The sequence below is a fragment of the Colias philodice genome, chromosome 19, assembly GCF_061535455.1.
Source record: "Colias philodice isolate Cphi_HAF_F1 chromosome 19, ilColPhil1 Martin Lab GWU primary, whole genome shotgun sequence".
Lineage (NCBI taxonomy): Eukaryota > Metazoa > Arthropoda > Insecta > Lepidoptera > Pieridae > Colias > Colias philodice.
The window spans coordinates 7,325,204-7,347,874 of record NC_143104.1 but is presented as its reverse complement, the minus strand read 5'-3'; the positions used below and the strand labels follow the sequence as shown (position 1 = coordinate 7,347,874).

The 22,671-nt window shown below is 31.3% G+C and overlaps 1 protein-coding gene across 3 annotated transcripts in view; it reads right to left on the bottom strand.

Moving 5' to 3' along the window:
- The window catches only part of SK (small conductance calcium-activated potassium channel), a 219,463-nt gene that overhangs the window by 143,915 nt on the left and 52,877 nt on the right, over window positions 1-22,671 (bottom strand). The gene's annotated exons all lie outside the window — the stretch shown is intronic.

The following is a 22,671-nucleotide window of genomic DNA, read 5'->3' as shown; positions in this document are numbered from 1 at the left end:
TTGTTTAAAGAAAAAGAGTTAGTATCGAATTAAAAATTATATCTATTGATATTCATTAATATGATAACCATGGAGAATATAGTAACTATCATACTATCATAATTAATATTATGTAAATACAATATTTTTATAATTTACTTTTTGAACCTAATCTTAAGCTTGCAGTAAAAATAATAATAAATAAATATTACACTAAGTATATTTATTATAACGCCTTAACTTCTATTGGATTGTGAGAAAGAGGAAAACTTTCTATGATTATAGTAATACACGTGTACACCATTTCTGCAAATTTATATACAAGTAAATGTTTAATTATGTGCCAAGTACGAAGATAAATTTGTATAATTTCCAATGAACTGATGGCTTTCTGTTTTAGTATAAGAAAGCTGCAAATAGATACGGTTAGCCATGTGAGAAAAAATTCACGGCATTCAAGTTAATTTCTTTGTTAAATACAATATAAAGTTCATATATTACTGTAGTGTTGGAAAATTGTTATTGTACATATTATGTGTACAAGAAACTAGAAGAACTTCAACGCTCTACAAACAAGAGGTAGAAATATCAAGTGGGACCGGTGAGAGCCAGCTCTCAGTGTGAAATACTTACTATGCTAAAAATAATGGTCGAGCTGCTATAAAAACTGCGCTATGAGCACCAGTTTCCTACTGTGAAGCGTAATTTGTAGCTAAGTTTGCAATTGTAAAGAAAACGAGATCTCCAGCTTACAATTTATCCTAATGCACTGGAAAGCTACTCGAGAGTAGCTCGTATAAGTTATGATGTCCACATTTCTTGACAAAGTACAACTTACGTCATTTGTCTGAGTGCTGTGCAGCTAGTTTTCGTACGAGGCGTGCGAGTCACAATATCTCTTCACGTGTGAAACAAAAATTTTATTTTAAAAGGTTCCATAGTATGCTATATACAGGTGTAGTTATTCATATTTCAGGTGTTATATTTAACTTTTAAGAATCTCTTTGCTGCGTCTCTATAAGACAAAGTGCATATTAATGTTTATGCTCTATGGCCTATGCTATTTGAGCTTATATGGTTATTATAGGTATTATATGGTATGGAACATTATTTTTCAATCTAGCAATTTTACAGGAAAGCGCTTAGAAATAGAAATCCACGACAAACAGGTTCGTAGGGCTTACTTTTTCATTTCAACTGGTAAATATATCTTGGTATTAATTTCCTGGTTAACTCACTCAAACGTTTATTAATTTCATTCGTTTTATAAACGCTTTTGAATCCCTTTATATTCAAAAACTACACCATGGTAAAGCAAAGAAGAAGCGGCTACAAATTCGAAACATGTGCTTTAGTTCACCTACAAAATAAACACATATAAGCATATATTCTACAATTGCGGTTTCAACTTTAGAGCGATTCGTTCCTAAATCTGCGATTGCTTTTGTTTACAAACATTCAGTATTCAAGCGGTAAGCGTTCTGTTTGTGAGAAACAAACCAACAATTTGTATGGTAATATGTACGGCCTTCGGAACATCGATTCTCAAGTTACTAGGGCCACGTGTAGCGGGATTAATTATTATCAAATACATCGGTTGGTGTAAATATTTTAATGAACAACGAAATCTGTAAGATAATAATTAATGGTTTTATTTCATTAAGCACTGTGTCCACTTATTTTAAACGTTATGTCACTAAACCTCGTATTGGATTATCAATGTTATTGTTATCCACATTTTTAAATAAAAATAATGTTCACAAAATAAAGTTTCGTGATACACGTTTTTACACATCGCCTATTTTCCCATTAATTGTCAAAATACAGTGTAGATACGTGTTAATTTTACGCGTCAGTTGTCAATGATAATTAACAAAATACTACATGCAAATATTTTAATTGCTTGCAAAAACATCAATAGTATATTATTTGTCAAACCAGAAAACTATTAGAAAGATATACAATGATTTATCATTACGTTCGTTAATTAAGCTAGCATAATATAATAAAACATACACTCATGCAGTCTTTCTAGTAACGTCGTGGAAAATAAAGACACTCTGGTCTCCCGCGGGTTCTAACCTAATTATCTCCTCACTGGGGACCCAATACGATGAATAAACACGGACATGACTCGTATATTATCCCCTGAACATCATTAGCTACACTTATTTACAGTACCTACACACTGCACACATCTTTACTATATTGTTAAGAAGTTTGTTTGTTTATTTGAACGCACTAAAATCAGGTATTACGCGTCCTAAAAATTATTTCGGTGTTAGATAGCCCATTAATCGAAGAACGCTTTATGCTATATGTATAGATCACGCTAAGACCGATAGAAGCGGAAAAATGCGGGTAAAACCGCAGACACGGTTCATTTATTTTATAAGCGCAAATGGGTCTAGATTTGGACTTTAGATTTAATTCTGACCGACACGAAACATGCATAAAATTCAACTTGATTCCGTCCGTAATTTACCGTCTAACTGGAGTTGAGACGTACAAATTTGGTTGTGTATCATGTGCATTCATAATTTATTTTGTATATTCTAATTATGTGAGACGCGTGAATCATGTCTCATTATGAAGCAGGGAATTTGTAAGTAATATTTCATGTTAAACATGAAGATAAAGCCATAAAACGAAGATCTAGAATGATAATAGTTAAGTTATTAAGTGATCCATCACGTTTTTAGATTATCTCTATATTTTTATATCAATTTAATATATAAAAAAAAAAACAAATCTTTATCTTTTATGTGAGAATTATATTATTCAAATCATAGCGGAATAAGGATTCACAGAAATATGGACCTGAAATAATTCAAGAAAATTGAGGAAATCTTCTACTAAAAATATTACATTACAATAATTGAGCCATCGTTGGAGTAAGATAATATAAATCGTATTATCCCAGGATTTTGACAAGTTTCGTCGCAATAGTGTTAAGCCTTGACTATCCTATTATTATAAAAATAAAAATACGCTTCAATGACTAAACACCAAAAAACAACCCCTGAAGGGTTTTAATAAGATAAAAAAGTTTTTACTATCGTTTTTTCCTTCAGGTTAAACCGCTAAGAACAGATAGTGACATATTATAAAAATTGTTACCATTATTTATATTAGGGCCGATTTTTCAATGCTTAAAAAAAACTTATTCAACAACTTATTAACAAACTTATTCGTCGAATAATGTTTAAAACTACCATTTTAAAAACGTATTCTAATTGCCCGTATTTGACAGTTTACGTGACATTTTAATATTATCGTGTTATACTTTATTGGGCGATAAGTTTTATCCAAGCATTGAAAAATCGGCCCTTATAATTAAGTACACACACATACTCGTACGCTTAAATCTCTACAATACCAAATCCGCTTAAGACGCTATAATCTATTATAATGCCTATAGGATTGAAACCCAGAATCTAACAATGAATCTAACATATTACATAACAATGAGTTTAATTCAAACAATTAAATACGCTAGTTTAATTACAAAGGATTTTGAACGTGTTTCTTCACTTGGCAATGATTCTACATACTTACGTAATGTATGTTTAAGACTAGATGCTTCTCATAGTCCTAAGATGGTAGTAATTACATAGATAAAATATTTTCATTAGACAAATTAGGTATATAAGGCTTCTCATACATATTTTTTAAATTTTCTCTTTCTTTCCATTCATGAGTTATTTTTAACGTGTCCATGAACCTAAACAAGTATCTGTGATTTATGTTAAAAAAAATCAATATATTTTATTTATATTTATTATCTATATTATATGTACAAAAGTCCGCAACGACAGTATACGAATAAGATCCAGATTTAATTCCTTAGAAATTCCGGTTATTTCTATTAGCTTATCCGGATTTATAAGTAAACCTACATTTCTATTATTCCACGTTCCTTAGTCTATATTAGAACTTTAAATTAGTGCAGTAGGCAGTAATTAACTAGATTCAGATTGAATTATTCGTGGAATATTCTACTTCATATGACATATTAATATTATTGATTAATATAGAAACACTCCATACAAGTTGTTGTTTCTAAGAACATGGTTTTGAAAGTCTATAGCTTCTCAGACATTGCTTATTTCTTATTAAATGCTTAATTACGTGATTTTAATTTGCTCACAAAATTCTGAATAGAAACAATTTTGTATGGAGTTCTTCAACTAATTACAGGAAGGTAAAGTGCAAAATAGACTCAACAAAACTTCTGTGCAGAATTGCAAGAAATTAAATAATTATAATATTCGCGAAATCTCTTCCTACTTATCTCAATTCCTTTCACTTTATTAGAATTTAGCATCTTGTCCAATGTCTGTAATATAAAATGAGATTTTCTACAATTTTGCATGAAATAACCGTTTTTGAACTATAACATTTAAGTTAGTCTATACGAAGAAATATATGGAATTTGGATGAAATAATATTTCGGAACAGTGGAACCGTTTTTGAACTATAAAATCATTAAATCACATATAAGATATAACACTTGATTTAAGTACTGTAAGAAGTTTTATAAAATAACATTAACAGTTTCCATTATACCAGATTTTCTCTCATTTGTCCCACTGTGATAGCAAATACTGAATTAATAAATGAACAAACGTTGAAGATACCATTCAAACAATTATCAAACATCTTGTTCATTCTAATTTACAATATGTTACAAACGACCCTTACAAAAGGCGAACCCAAATTGCAAACGAAACATACATTTATGTGACATTTCCGAAGTAATTGAAACGTTACGGATAGCTACCCGGGATGCAGCTAATCCCAGTGGTTTGTGAATTTATAGAACCGATTTAGCCGGTAAAAGAAGACATAATTTAACTGTTATATATTTGGTAAAGTGAAATATGTCATTGTAAAACGAATACGTGTATTGTAAAGTATAAAAAATGAACAATGTGTTCCACATGCCAGCTTTAGTTAATCGGCCTATATGTTAGTATAGTTTCGTATGCAGCGAGGACGTTATACTTTTTAAGTTTCATATAAAATATTTGAACTTTTAGAAGTTTATAAAGTATACTTAAGGTGATGAATTAATTTTTCTAACATTTACGGCCCTTTTCAAACCTTCGTAATTTTTATATTATTAAAGTTGTCGTGATGAAAATTCTTGACAAGAAAGTTCAATAGTAACACAATACGTCTACCGTTTTAGAAACATGATTCCATGATATTTTCTCGATAGAAAAAAAATACAAAGTTATCATTGTTATTTTTTTTTAATCTCTGGCATCTTCAAAATAACAAATGTAAAGTTACGACTTTTTGGATATTAACTATAAAATATACAACCTATACGTCTACCGTGTTAGAATTTTGAAATATGCGATGGTTTTGAAATAAACAAGAAATACTTGAAATTAGCGCGCGACCAGCCAATATAGCGAGAGCCGCCCTGTACCTTCCTACCCCGATCGCTGCACGAGTCATTCCCGCTACGGCCGTCACACGGGGAACTTGTGTCGCTCGCGCAATCGTAAAAAAGGGTGACAACACGATAAGACAAAATGAGACAAATGGGGACAATAAAGAAAATAAGAAGAAGAAATATAAAGGTTGGAGGAAAAAGAATGCTTACAATTGGAACAAATTAATGAAATAAGTTGGTTTTATTTTAAATTTGATGATAATTGTATTATAGACGATGTTTGATATGTACCCCTGTTTTAAGTACATAACGAATGTGTAAGATTTTTTCATTTATAGCATAAATAATCTGTTCAGAAATCCGGAATCCAGAAGGAAAATAAACCCACTGATTGTTCACAATGTGAATCCACTCCTTCGTAAGTACCTTTATTCAGTCAAAAATGTATGTTATCAAAGCTCTACTGGTTTTATCGCATGATTCCATTTTTAGCAAAAAGCAACAAAGTGCAAAGAAATAAAAAATCATGGTGAACTTAGTGGAAGTATGGCGGACATAATATGGAACAGGAGCTCATTGGAGTAGTATTATATTTAAAAAAAAATACGAAATAATTTCAAGAATTACATTTCTTAGAAGGTGGTAGATAAGTATGTTGTATAAAGAATTTGATGATATTTATTTCATTTATACTTACTACACCTGTGCGGGAAATTGCTTAGTAATAAAACAGGTTTATATTCATATTTACATAGTAATGTGAGTTTTCATTTCGAAAAATTTTGTGTAAGTATATTAAATTGAGTTCCTGGGTGATCTGGAAACACAATTGGGCCCGGAATATGGCGCTGCAGTCACTCCTCCTAATGACATGAACCGATTTGGATGAATATTTGTGTGCACATTTCATTTTTGTGGGATGATTGGTTGATTCGCTTTCACATTAGCTAATATTATGTATTTTTGTTGTTAGAAAGTAAACTTAATTTAATGTTTATAATACATTATTATTGGTATAAATAAGCCAGTGTTCGTCTCACATTGCTGTACCTGCCTACCTACCCTACCAGGGCCTAACTTTGTTCTGGCTATTTTATTTTGATTATTTGTAATGAATAATTACAATTATAATAGAGTGCAAAAAATAAATACATGCGTCAATATATTTTGTGTTTTTTTTAAACAATTTTTTTATTTAAAAAAATATCATTCCGACCGCGGCTTTGCCCGCGTGGAATTAGATTATATCGTGAATCCTGTCTTATCCCACAGAAGTGTTCAGTTCGGATAAAAAGTATCCTATGTGTAAATCCAGGCAATTAGCTATATTTTATCAAAATTGGTAATGTAGTCTTGACGTGATTAAGTAACAACTAACAAAAAAATATACAATTTAACATCCAAAGTTTCGCATCAGTTTTACTGTATTAGTGATATCTTCTACTCTTGACTTTGACTGAGAAGAATTAGGGTTTATAACTTCTTTCAGAAATATTACCTTTCATTTCTGGGCATGACGTAATATCTACGTCAGCATCAAATTCTATCTAAATCCATCCAGTAGTCCGCGTTATTGAGTACCATTTCATTTTTTCAGAGTAACAATATTTTTTGTTATTTTAAAGATTATTTATAACCTGTATTATTTTGTAATAAAGTAAACATTACGAAATAATAATAATTATTAATAATGTCTAAGTAGTTGTTAAAAAGAAGATTATTTGTTTATAAGCAAGAAAATAAAACCAATAAATCAACAATTAAATATATGTATAAGAATATTATAACTGTATGACGACTCCATACATGTTTGTCCCGAGTCGGCCAGCGGCAGCGCGGCGAGTTAGCAAGAATGACTTCGCGCACACCCGCGTTCGCGATAGCGAGCTATTAGACTCCGCCCGCCAAGCAGTAGATTTTTTTTTGTGTATCGTCTTAATTTCACAACGATTAAAACACCACGAACTGGAAACATTATGCACACTAAATTACAAGTCGCAGAAACAGAACTCCACTCGCAGTTTAATTGAGCATATATAACTTCTCGTTATACGACACGGTTGGCGCAGTGGTAAAGTAACTGCCTACTGAGCCGACGGTCCCGGGTTCGATCCCCGGTCAGGGCAAATATTTGTGTGATGAACTCAATTATTTGTTCTTGGGTCTGGGTGTTATTATCTATATATGTATTTATTAAATATTATATTTATCGTCGCCTAGTACCCACAACACAAGCCTTAATTGAGCTTACTGTGGGACTAGGTCGATTTGTGTAATAATGTCCTATACTATTTATTTATTTAATCCTATGAAAACTCATTCATCCATTTTTTTCATTTAAATTAAGAAAAATTATCAAATACAGCACTAAATACAAAATTCACGGAGTTCATTCAGCGATTATCAGCGTTTCAGCTCGAATGAAACACTATAAATCATTAACGATTTCATTTTGATAAATTTAATGGACGCTTTTATGAAGCAAACAATGAAGAATGCATTAGTGAATGACATTACCAATTTAATATCATGTTTCAACTTTGCGAGGAATTGTTTAAATAAATTAATAATAATAAATCGTCTTTATTTGGTTCTCCCAACATTAAATGGTTATAAAACTTAATAATACTACACAAAATACGGTAGAGGATAACGTTGTGAGAAACTGGTGCCTGCAATAGACCACATAGAAGTCTGAGGTTACAGGTCAATTAAAATATAAGTAAACATATATTTCAGAATTCATAACAAATCGACAACGTATTGAGATGCAGTTTATAAACACTTTTAAATAACCTTACAAAGAACATATTTCTAGTAAAATTTTTATAATAATAGATAGGTTGTGTCATCATTTTACGCGCGAGTAGTGAAAAGTATTTTAAATAATTTTTTTAAAAGAAAACATGAGAATAATTTGTAATAGAGTGTAAAATAATACATCATGAAGCGGTGCAAAGTCTTGCAGTGAAAATCCATTAACTACGTGTTAAGACAGATCGGTATTTGAGCGGGAAAATGTGTTTGCCTCGCCATTTTAAATACGCGAGAAATTCAATTTAAAAGAACCCATTTGGAATGTGAGATGCTATAAAAACTGGCCTCATGTAAAATTATTTAGAAGGTTATAAATGATTTCTAAGTACATTAGAAGTGTAAAATAAGTATGGAATTACTTGTTTCTTTTGTTTTTCTTCACAATACGATATTTTTTTGAATTATGGTTTAAACTCTACTTTTCAGACGATGACTGTGATTGATAACGACATCTACAATTTGGTCCGTCAATGTTGCCTTAAACGGTGGTGTATTTTATTTGCTTATTAATTTTAATATTGAATAAATACAGTCTAAGTAATTGTAAACTGGATAATTTCAGTTGTACATTATTAGTCACGATCTTATAAGTGCTTCAGTAAACTGTTATCGGATTAATAGATATTTTAATTATATTCCAACTAAATATAGAATGAAGTTTCTGATCCAATAAATATGTTAATATGTTTAACAAGTCGTGAAATATATTCCTACTTAAATGGGAACAAATGGAAAAAGTTTGAATGGGTTTATTTACGAAGATTGGAAAGATAATAAGTGAACAGGTTTGGTTGGATAAAACTTGTAAACTTTTGAACATTGGGTATTCCCAAACATGCTGTATTTATTTTGCTATATTAAATACATAAAATAATATTATAAAATACTAGCTGAGTCCCGCGGTTTTACCCGCATTGCTCCGCTCTTGTTGGTCTTAGCGTGATGATGCATGGCCTATAGCCCTCGATAAATGGGCTATCTAACACTGAAATAATTTTTCAAATCGAACCAGTAGTTCCTGAGATTACCGCGTTCAAACAAACTCTTCAGCTTTACTAATGCTTAGCTAATGTATAGGTAATATAATCAATATATATACCTACTTGTGTATTTTGTTTGTATTTAAATATGGCTTTCCCGACATTCACTAATATATCAACTGTCAACAAAGTTATAAGAACTTTTAGGTGAACTTTCTAAACTCTTTACTTGAAGAAATTTCTGTGTAGTTATACAAATTTTCAACGACATTATGAAGTTGAATGAGTCATTACATGACAATGTAAATTAATTTCCAACCGACTTCAGAAAAGGAGGAGGTTTTCAATTAAATAGTATTTTATTATGTTTTTTACTTCAGAACTTTCTACTGGGTGAACCGATTTTGATGATTCTTTTTTATTTGAAAGTTGGTGCCTACCAGTTACAGTCCCTCTTATATTTTGCCTAGTCAGTCAGCCAGTTAATATTATAAAATAACATTTTATAATTATGAATTACAAAGGTCTGAATAACATTTGTTAAAGTAAATCGGTAACAACACTAAGAAAACGTCGTCTCGACCTTCCTCTTTTTCTAAAGTCGGTTTAAAACTGTGTAAAATTTTCGTAAACCTACGTAAAACAAATCCACACCACTAACTAACCGATGTCGCAAATTTAAGAAGTATTTGCATAATTTATGGATCGTAATTACTTGCTTTCACAAGCACATCTTGTAAGTTGAAAGTGTTTTCTTCCTTTTAATTAATTTCCGCCGCAGGAAGATTTAAAATTCAAATTCAAGTTATTCATGTAAAAATTCTTGGATGTGTTTTACATAGAAAAACTTTGCTTAGTACGAATATTATTTGACCTACATTTTTAACCGCACTTAACCTAAAGTCCTTACTAGATTGTTTTTTATGTATAAATGCGAAAGTAACTCTGTCCGTCTGTCTCTTTTCTACGCCTTAACCACTGAACTGATTTGGATAAAATTTGGTACAGATATAGATTGAGACCTGACAAACGATATAGCATAGGTTTTATCCCGGAAATCTAACGGGAACGGGAACTATGAGGATTTTTCTTTGATGACCCGGGAAAAAAAGCCGCGGGCGGAAAGCTGCTTACATTCGCATGAAAATGTTATTCAACTAGTCAAAATTATAAACTTTATTCTTGGTCCTGTGTTTTATTTTATGACATTTATCAGTCTAGACACTATCAAATAGTAAAGATACCAAATCAATAGCCATCATATAAAACGGTTGGCCCAAAGCTTGTACGAAACTGTGTCGAGGGCGATCACGCGAGGAGTCAATTAAAATAATTCCAACTTCAATATTTACAATGTCATAATGTTCAGTGTTCATATAAATTGGTCATTTATTGCAAATCAAGTGACAAGTGAATGTTGTTTCGATTTGATTGTTGGTAGAGTGATAAAATATTTTTAATGTTAATGATTTTATAGCTGTTAACGTTTGCTGGGCTTACTAGTTGGCCAACGTTGTTCTGTCTTACTCTTATCACTTAGGGTATGAAAAATACATGGTAACGGTTTCTCAGATCTTTCCAACATGCACAGAGAATTTCATGAGAATCGGTCCAACCTTTTCCGATGAATATCGTAACTAACACTGTGTCACGGAAGTTTTATGTAAAATGAGTTTCATCATTTACTGTATGAAACTGGAAAAGATCACACGACTTGAAGCTAAACAAACCTAACGTGGAATCGGTTAAGGAATGTATGATTGATTGTTCAAAATGTGAACAATGTAAAAGAAATTAACACACAACTAAGACTAAAACTACTTAATGTCGAAGAATATGTTATATGAGACACTTTCTGTTTATATCCTAACATATCCTCTATTACAGGAAGCAATAAAAGTAAGTGTACACTCATAAAATGCACTACTTTTACGATACAAAACGGATATAATAGCGTAATGTGTAGAACACGCAATGAATCTATCTGTACTACGAAAAAAGGAAGAAAATTGCATAATGTGTAAACACTCAAAAGGTACGGTTGATTTACAGTCTTACCTGAAAATTAATACTTGTAAGATACAGGATGTTCCAAAAAGTAGTGATGAACGGAAGCTGGGAGGTAGAGGTCCTAGAGGGCTATCCGAATCACCCCCATGTATGTTATGCGATTTTTCGTATTTTCGGAGGACGTTTTTTTCAATTTTTCACCTATCGCCGAGTACGATGATATTTTCACTCATGGTGACGTCAATTGTTGCGCTAGATGCTTGATTTTTTTTTGTTTGCTAAGCTGAAAGATAGGCCAATTCAGTATGGTAACATTTACTATCGTTAGATCTTCGAATGGAATAAAAAAAAGAATTAAATGCTAAGAAAGATAAAATTACCCAGTATGTTCACCACTTCAAGGGCCCGTAAAAAAATAAAATCACATAAAAAAAGTGCCCGGGTGACGTATCTATACTTTAAAAAAATCATTGCTAGAGTTCCTACAGCTACATGAATCATGATATTTCATAGCGTTACATCTGGCCATCGTGAAAGGCCATAAGCAGCCTTTCACGATACTTCTGAATGAATTCATATACCTACTTGAGTTTGGACATTATAAATAAGTATATAGTTTAGTAAAATATGACCATCACGTAATATAACTCTCTGCTACCCACAACTGTAAGCCAAATGTCACTTATTGAAAATCTGTGCCTGTCGCGAGCGCAGTTGCGAGCGACAGGCACAGATTTTCACACAGAGATTTTCACACAGAGATTTTCACACAGAGATTTTCACACAGAGATTTTCACACAGAGATTTTCACACAGAGATTTTCACACAGAGATTTTCACACAGAGATTTTCACACAGAGATTTTCACACAGAGATTTTCACACAGAGATTTTCACACAGAGATTTTCACACAGAGATTTTCACACAGAGATTTTCACACAGAGATTTTCACACAGAGATTTTCACACAGAGATTTTCACACAGAGATTTTCACACAGAGATTTTCACACAGAGATTTTCACACAGAGATTTTCACACAGAGATTTTCACACAGAGATTTTCACACAGAGATTTTCACACAGAGATTTTCACACAGAGATTTTCACACAGAGATTTTCACACAGAGATTTTCACACAGAGATTTTCACACGGAGATTTTTACACGGAGATTGTCACACGGAGATTTTCACACGGAGATTTTCACAAAGAGATTTTCACTCAGAGATTTTCACACAGATTTTCACACGAAGATTGTCACACGGAGATTTTCACACGGAGATTTTCACATAGAGATTTTCACACAGAGATTTTCACACGGAGATTTTCAGGCAGGTTTGCTTAGCTGAAAGATAGGCCAATTCAATATCGTAATATTTACTATCGTTAGATCTTCGAATGGAATAAAAAAAAGAATTAAATGCCAAGAAAGATAAACTTACCCAGTGGTGACTGGTGAACATCACCACTTCAAGGGCCCGTAAAAAAATAAAATCACATAAAAAAAGTTTTCCGTTTGGCTTTTAAAAACTTGCTCTATCTATATTAATTTGAACGAAATAACCCGAAAATTCATAGTAGCAGAAGAAACCATTTAAAATGATAAAAGGGCATTCAGACATTTAAAAGACAACTTTTTTACGGTGATGTCGCACTTGCACTGAGCAACAGCGGGGTCATTTTAAAAATTAAACACCTTGTTATTGGTTTTAATTTGTTTTTATTGATCATAATGTTAATTCAATTTTTGCACTTACCACATTTAGATTTAAATTTTTCGATTGAAGCCTTCTGAATAATAAAATGAAATTTTCAGGGTAGCTACCTGATAGATAGAGCAAGTTTTTAAAAGCCAAACGGAAAACTTTTTTTTATGTGATTTTATTTTTTTACGGGCCCTTGAAGTGGTGAACATACTGGGTAATTTTATCTTTCTTGGCATTTAATTCCTTTTTTTATTCCATTCGAAGATCTAACGATAGTAAATATTACCATACTGAATTGGCCTATCTTTCATCTTAGCAAACAAAAAAAATCAAGTATCTAGCGCAATAACTGACGTCACCATGAGTGAAAATATCATCGTACTCGGCGATAGGTGAAAAATTGAAAAAAAATGTCATAACTCCGAAAATACGAAAAATCACATAACATACATGGGGGTGACTCGAATAGCCCTCTAGGTCCTCTACCTCCCAGCTTCCGTTCATCACTACTTTTTGGGACACCCTGTATAAATATAAAATAAAAAAGTTTATTTAAAATACCTACCTACAAATACTTTTTAAATATACTTTAATAATTGACACCGAATTAAAATATAACTATGATCAATTCAGAATCACACGAACAAATTATTATAAATTATTTTCACAGGACACTATGAACTGTACTGTATTTTCTGTTTTTATAAACCACGTAGCATTGCATGGCTCATTTATCCTTATTTCAGAAAATGTGGTTGAGAATATAAACGTATGCTTTGCAAAAGGCATATTAATAAATTTTACTCGCAATAAAAATACATGATAGGGGAGACCGGGTACAAAAGTAACAGTGGGTCGAAAGTAACAAATGCTCTCTAGATTTATCCAATGGGCGAACACCGCTTAGCCTCTGTCAGGCGATAGCCGAGAGTGGCCCCCTTAATTGTATTCATTCGCCACGTGCGCCACGCGCTGTTAGGCTGTGTGACAAGACGATACGTGTTTTCACGAATCAAAAGTAAGATTTTCGACATTTTTTTATTAAACGTTTACGTAGTCTTAAAAGGATGATAGAAATCTGAATGTTTGCATATCCATTCTTGATTAGAGTAATTGTACATTGCTCAAAATCATTTTTATGCAGCACGTTCCGTTTTAAAGTTTTGTTGCACGTCTTGGCAAAAATATAGACGGGTACAAAAGTAACATAGCCCTATGGGTACAAAAGTAACATGTTATTTTTGTCCCATTATGATTATGTATATTTTTATGTACATCTTTACTTCAACATAATGCCGCGACAACGCATTAGAACTACTGCGACACGGCTGAAGAGCATTTTGAAAGATGGTGCAACAATTAGAGGCCTTGCAAAAATATAATATGTATTTGCCATGTAACATTATATAGATTTATAAAAAAAAATAAAAGCCGGTAATACTAGTTACCGGTAATACAGCTACCAGCGTCGATCGAGATTTACTAATAACAAGTAAAGTAATCTACGCGACTATTTAATCGAGTGCTCTGCAGTTTATTTTCAGTTATCTCCGTCAACAAGCATAATATGAATAATTTTTTTGATAACCTTGCTGAGGTATTGGGAAAGGTACCAATTTGAGCCAAAATATATTTGGAATATGGACGAGACAGGGGTGACCACTGTCCAAAAACCTAGCAAAATTGTAGATTAACAAGGGATTGAACAAGTAGGTGCCATAACCTTAGCAGAGCCTGGAAAATTAGTAACTGTTGCTGTTGCCATTAATGCTCTAGGAGAACACATTCCGCTTTTTTCGTATTGCCGAGGGTCCTGTTGGTTGTGCTGGAGATGGGAATGCTAGTGGATGGATGCAGGATGGAGAATTTTTAATTATACAAGAATGATTCCCTTAATTAATCTCATTACTTGAACTTCGAATATTTTTTATCGATTGTTTTGTATTATATTTGTAAGTATTATATTTAAAATACAAGATTTGATATGTGTTATTAATACAAAGTCTTTAAACAAATAATTTGTTGATTTACCATCATAATATTGTATTAATTATCTACCCCTTTGCCTTGTTACTTTCGACCCACGACGTGTTACTTTCGACCTGCTTACGGGGTCGAAAGTAACAACTCACGATTTTTTTTTAAATTTATTTTATTAATATAAAACACTACATAATATAATAAATTGAGTTGCTAGTGTAAAGAATATAAACTAAATTTATATGTGGTTATATAAATTTAATGATAACAGTAACACCCAGTCAGAAATCAAGGTACAAGTACAAAGTGTTACTTTTGTACCCGGTCTCCCCTACGCAAAGCATTTCAAACGAACATTAGTACAACAATATGTCATAACTTGCCGAGACCTCGTTCAAAACGCCTAAGGTTATTTGTATATAAATAAATTCATTGTAAGTGGCTCTGAAAGTTTCGCGTACAATGTTATAATTCATATGATTTTATCGTAAGGTTAGATTTTTTGTTAAATGAAAATATGATTATCACAATTCTTAATTCCTATAGAAAACTAATAAATAATAAATATTATGATCATACAATATTATTATGGAATAAAGTATTTATAAAACTTTATGCAACTATCACACATATTTATAATCTTATTATGAGCATATTAAAATTAGTGCTACGCCTAAAAGTATTAAACTTAGGTTTATAATTTATCGAATTTCCTACGAGCAATATACCTACCTCCAAATATTACTACTAAAATAGTAAACCAAGGCGTGCGTGACGAAACCCGAAATTATAAATAGATGAAGGTTATATTTTTGAAACTGTATTTGAGTTATGGTACTCACGACCTATGTAGTAATTAATAGAACATCGAGGAAACGTATAGTAAAACCTAGATTTACGTTGACTGTAAATAACAAAGATATGGAACCTGAAAATGAAATTGAACTTTTTATTTATATTATACTAGATTTCCGCCCGCGGCTTCGCCCGCATTTTCAAAGGAAAACCCGCATAGTTCCCGTTCCCGTGGGATTTCCGGGATAAAACCTATCCTATGTGTTAATCCAAGTTACCCTCTATATGTGTGCTAAATTTCATTGTAATCGGTTCGTTGTTTTTACGTGAAAGAGTAACAAACATCCATACAAACTTTCGCCTTTATAATAGTATTAAGATTATTTACGTTACTTTCAACTGTAGAATATGTCGAATTTAAATGTCAACACGAGTTCAGTTTTGCTCTATTATTATATTAAAATATGTTGATATTAAACAATAAACTACAAGAAAAAAAATAACTTGAAAATTTTGTCGAATCATTTTGAAAATTGTGGTGGTTTATATCTAGTGATTGAGCTTAGACGGATAAAGATACCGTGTACTCGACAGTAATTAAAAATAAACTCAGGAAGCTAATTAACTGGTAACATAGGAAAAAAAATTGAAGGCATCTTTACGATAAAATTAAGAACTAGACTTCCAAAGCATGTTTTCAAACTTTGTACTACGTAAAACATTTTTGTAAAAAAACTAAACTAAAAGCTCTAAGAAAATTTACATTTTATGATTAAATGGCTAAAAATATTACTTAATTCCTTTATGAAAGAGCAATAGTACTTTTTTTACAGTACAATTATAGGGGAGCGCTTGGCCACGATCTCGCCTGATGATAAGATGAGATGTGGCCTAAGATGGAGCGCGTTGCCCTAGAATGTACCTGTACTACATAGTACTTAACCTATTTTTGATTTCCACTAATATTTTTCTGAGACGTTGTTATGTTTTTGTTATAAATCGAGACATTTCAGTGCGTTTATTTAAAACAAATAACAATAATATTCTATTTTCCGTTTTGATGAAGTATAAATAGATTTCCATCGTGTTAGACGATAATATGGTTCCAAGTTCAAACAGTACAATTTCGTTTATTGTTTCTTTTATCCTAAAACAAAGGGAAAGCTCGCTAATGACTTATTCTTTTACAAAAAATATTGAATAGAAATATGAAGTAAAATTATACAAATTCCCTTATGAACTTAAAAACGTAGGCAATGAGAATGAAACGAGATAATACATTTAAAAATTATAAAGCCTCAGATGAAATCTATAAAAACTTTGAATTGGATTTAAGTCACAAATCAGTTTTCAAACTTTTAATGGGGTTTTCAAAAATGAGCCTTTTGTTTCTTTGTCTCAGTTTTATTTAACGTACCTTATCACTTATCTTGATCAGGAGTTACAGATTTAAATGTTCCTTTGATAAGAACTTTAATTGCACTCAGATTATAATACAAGTTGGGAAAGGAATATTTTAGTAGAATAATAATTATGGGAAATTATCATTCAGTAATCATCATTATTAATATAAATTTTTATTAAGTGTCATATTATTGTTAACTTAAATTATAAAGTAGAGTTACGCCACAAATTGAATTAGAATAAGACAGACCATTTTAGAAAAAAATCCTTCCAACTTTTAATTTTTCATTATAATTGACCTACTTTTAGCTCAAGACTAAATACTTAGCTAAAATAGTCATAATCGTGTTGTTATAAATATCAAATAACTTTTCCATACAATTTGTTACAATTTCATTTTAATCAACACAAAATATTACATTAAAATAGATAAAACGGAAATAAAAATAAAATAAAATGTTCCAAAAATGTACAACCTTCCAATTAGAGAGCACTTTACAATCAATATCGTTCTTTTGATGGAAAAACCAAATGCTACGCTTCCCTTTATACAGGCGTAATTAGATTCATAACAATATTTATCCTATGTTAATCACGTTAAAGTCTATATTGCTATAACCGATAATTGAGTTATGCCGGCGCCATACACTGTTATATTGAAGATTAAATTTGCATTGCAAAATAATGGTCGCAAGACTGAACCTCAAGTCGACTAAGCTTTAATGATCCTAGATTGTTGTTTGTCTAGATAACACATTTATTATCTCTATACAAATTAGCACACTTTATATTCTTCGTTGAATACGACAAGTTTAAGATCAATATTTTCAATATAAATACCATATTATGTTAAATTTAAACTTGGAATTTTTTTAAGGGAATTTCGGAAATCAATTAGTCATCTTTACTAATATTATAAAGCTGAAGAGTTTGTTTGTTTGTTTGTTTGAACGCGCTAATCTCAGGAACTACTGGTCCGATTTGAAAAATTCTTTCGGTGTTAGATAGCTCATTTATCGAGGAAGGCTATAAGGCTATATATATACCATCACTCTACGACCAACAGGAGAGGAGCCACGGGGGTGAAACCGCGCGGAGCGGCTAGTTTAAAATATACATTTAATACGTTTTAAATAAATTCAGACGCGAATTATTCAAATTATTTATCCTGACATTCGAATTGTACATAACAATCATACAGGAAAATATATATACGATTCCACTTTAAAATCCAAACTAAAATACAACATTTACATAACACTACTAGGCTTTTATACAGTTTTAGCGAACTTCATTTTCTATCAAGACCTACAGTCCTACATGCACATAAGAAATGTATACGGAAAATCCAAGCAAGTAATTTTCACCTCACCCGTATCTCATTTACTCAGTGTGTCGTCGCGATGCATTCTTTGCTTTTTCATTTTCTTTGTTGTTATTCAGTAAGGCTTACAAATAGAATGTATGAATTGTATTTGAACGTATGTTCTTTTTCACATAAATGAATACTCGTACTTAATACCGTCGTTAATACATAAAGAAGTTCAATACCTATTTCTGTATTGTCTTCTAAACTGGTTCGATTTTTAAAGAAGGTAATTTTAAACTAGGCTTCCCAACAATATAACAAAACACAACCACAGTGTATTTTATGGAGTCTATTATTTAACACATTGGTATTTAGAGAGTCCGATATTTTCTTTACAACCAAAAATAATATAAACATTATTTTGGTTTTGGTTTTGGTCAATAATACGCACCATTTTTTTTTATCTTGTATTTTCTCTACAAATCTCTGATCCCATTAGTTTGCGACACTGAGTGACGCTGCCTTTTTTAGAAATATCTCTTTGTAATTTCACAGCTACCTACGTTATTTATAATAAAAAATGTATGAACATATTTATTGACGCACCTTATCTTTTGATAAAATGTAAACAGATTTTGCGAAGGCAATGTCTTGAAATATTGGTAAAAGTTGCGAACAATATTTTCTATATTTAAAAGGCACTACTGTTACTTTCTTATAATTCCTAATAATAATTTTATTAAAATATTGTGCAATATGTTCGTGATTAGTACAGAAGTATTTTTGCAGTATACAAAGGTGTCGTGCGAAGTTAAATAAAAGTGAAACAAGCAGGTAAATATGTGTTAAATACGGGAGCAATTAGCGAGCGCTAAGCGTACAATTCACTCACACTATGAACAGAATTTATTATTCAAATACTCAACTTCAATATGGCGAAATAACAACAAATGCACAACATAATAAATTATGGGTTACACCTACATACGTAGCCTACGAAATTATTTAAGTTCAAATTTCAATTTATATCTAGCTAGCAGCCCGCGGCTTCGACCGTGTTTTCAAAGAAAAACCCCCATAGTTCCCGTTCCCGTGGGATTTCCGGGATAAAACCTATCCTATGTGTTAATCCAAGTTATGTGTGCAAAATTTTATTGTAATCGGTTCAGTAGTATTTGCGTGAAAGAGTAACAAACATACACACCTACATATACACACCTACACATACACATACATCCATCCTCACAAACTTTCGCATTTATAGTATTTTTTTATTTTTAATAATTTTCACAGAATAAAGGTCGCATGTCGTTCAAGAAAATAAATAAGTTTAGGGATAAATAAGGAACGTTTAACTGAAATACAAATACAGTTTATATCTCTACAAGATTACTAAATGGAATTATTGTAAATGAAAGAGAATTTAAGGAAAGAGAATTACGTATTAAGCATTAAAATTAACAAAAATACCTGACGTTCTAGTAAACTGTAGCCATTTAGTATCTGCTTATAATTTTAGCCACACCGTGATTAAGCAGAAAAATCTGCTTCGCAAAGGTTGAACTGAAAAAATAGCGCACAAATCTAAATAGTACTTACTTAATTTTGTAGAAAATTTCTTTATAAATTATAAACAATTTCTTAATTAAAATAGCAGAGTCCGTTTCAAAGCTTCTAACTAATGGTATGAAATTCATCTTTCGTTCAATGTTCATTAGGAACGTAATCTGACAGATTATAAAGGGTATGAAGGTTGACTTGTTATTAAAATATTATCCTCAAGGTTTATTCAAAATAAGTTTTAACTTGTAAACAAAAGTTTGTTTAATTATATTACCTAAGTTAAACTTTCAACCACTAATATTTTCTAGACATAATACATTTTATATTTAATAAGAGAATATGAAGCGAGGATATGATAATTATCCTATCAAAAAAAACCTACCAGTTAAGTATAACATATTGTAATGTAGGTACCTAATACAAATGTTTTTTCTTCCTTTACCAAGTTGATAAGAACATCTCGGTTAGAGTTGTTGAATGGTGAAGAAAACTTTGGTCTATGAATCATAAGAAATAATAATTTATTATTTAACAATAATTTATATTTAATTATATTATGCCATATTTCAACCTAAATCTACAAAAACGCGCTTTTTTAATAAAATTAAATTGAATATGAGCAATTCACAAAGCAACTATTTCATAGAACCTTATGGTCACTGTAAAAAACAAAGGGTAAGTATCACTTTCTTTAAAAAATGTACTACAATTTATTTACCTTTACTCTTGTTTTAGAAATATCATGTATTCAAAAGCAATAATATGGTTTTAAGATATTCTATAGGAGACCTTCCGAGAATTAATTTCGACACGCACTTGAAGTCCATAAAGTCGTCTTCAATACCACTTAATATTATGTAGATTCCGTAATTCCCTGAAGTCGTATTTTCCTTATTTTAAAGAGGAACTGAAATTAACTATATTTTTAAGAGCATCGAATGATAAACATAAATATGCACCACGATATTTACTAATACGTTCATTCATCATTTGTTATGAATAGAAAAAGTCTGTAATTCTGTAAGCAATCATAATTAATTAATTTTTGTTTAATCGAAAACTCTACAATTACAACTCTACAGTAATCTTATTAATGTAATTTAATTAAATGTTCTTTTGTACGTTGAGCGATTTATCGACTGGAAACGAGTTTAATTTCAATCCTTAATAGAAATTTAATTATCTCTATGCTATGGAAATGTGAGATACTGGCCTTTTCGTATTTATTCCAAAGTTTCCGCTTTCAAAAAGCATTGGTAGGATTCTATTAACGTGCTTGAAGCTTTATCTTACGTCGTTAATAGTTCTGAGAATCCTTTTTATACGTAAATTGAAAAGTTTAACTCGATTAGTGCGAGTTTTCACTTATAATACCACAAGAGCTTCAAAATTATCGGGTATTTTCCGATAGGTTCGTTGCAAACAAATGAAGGAGTCAAGTTTTTAGACAAGGTTAAAAAATCACGAGCGCGAAGCGCGAGTGATTTTTCCTGAAAAACTTGACGACTTTATTTGTTTGCAGGGAACCTTGAGGGAAATGCCAGATAATTTTGAAGCTCGTGTGGTATTCGGGAGATTATTTTTCCGTCCCAAATGTCGGCCAATAATTTCACAATTGAATTGAACCTGTCAGTTTGACGTCAACGACCAGAGAAAATTTTCAAAAAATTATCAGTATAATACCATGTAGGTTGTACCACGTGACGTCGAATGGTGCAATTCTATTGGTCGATATTTGGGTCGGAAAAATAATCACTTATAATACCACAAGAGCTTCAAAATTATCGGGTATTTTCCGATAGGTTCGTTGCAAACAAATGAAGGAGTCAAGTTTTTAGTCAAGGTTAAAAAATCACGAGCGCGAAGCGCGAGTGATTTTTCCTGAAAAACTTGACGACTTTATTTGTTTGCAGGGAACCTTGAGGGAAATGCCAGATAATTTTGAAGCTCGTGTGGTATTCGGGAGATTATTTTTCCGTCCCAAATGTCGGCCAATAATTTCACAATTGAATTTAACCTGTCAGTTTGACGTCAACGACCAGAGAAAATTTTCAAAAAATTATCAGTATAATACCATGTAGGTTGTAACTTGTACCACGTGACGTCGAATGATGCAATTCTATTGGTCGATATTTGGGTCGGAAAAATAATCTGTAATATTGCAAATTTATTTAATGTTATGTGGGTATACATTATAATAATAATAATAATCAAATTAATATTAAGTCTTCAATTAACTTTGTAAGTGTCGTAAAACACTTTAGTGGATAATTATTGTACTTTAAATATCGTACGTTTGTTATGATGCATCTTTATTGGCTTTCCTTAATAAATAAAATATCGACTTACTATCAGATAATTCTAACACCAGCTAATATATATATCAGTTCATCAGTTTATATAGTTTATATAAAACCTCAATTATTTAACAAAATTATATTTTCCTTCACAAATTGTGATTCTAAATCTTTGTGAGCGCTATTTGAAAATAACATTGAATCAAATAGAAAAAGAAAATAATTATGTAATTCAAGGTAAGCAGGTTGGAAATGAATGAACCCAGTATACGGTGCTTTGACTGTAAAGATTTACGGATTTAATTAAGAGCTTCATAAAGAAAAACATTTAATATGTAAAGCATTTAAAAATTTAGCTTCTGAAATCTCTTAAGTATCCATACATTATTAGAAGGAATATTCAGTGTTAAATACTTCGTTGAAAGCAT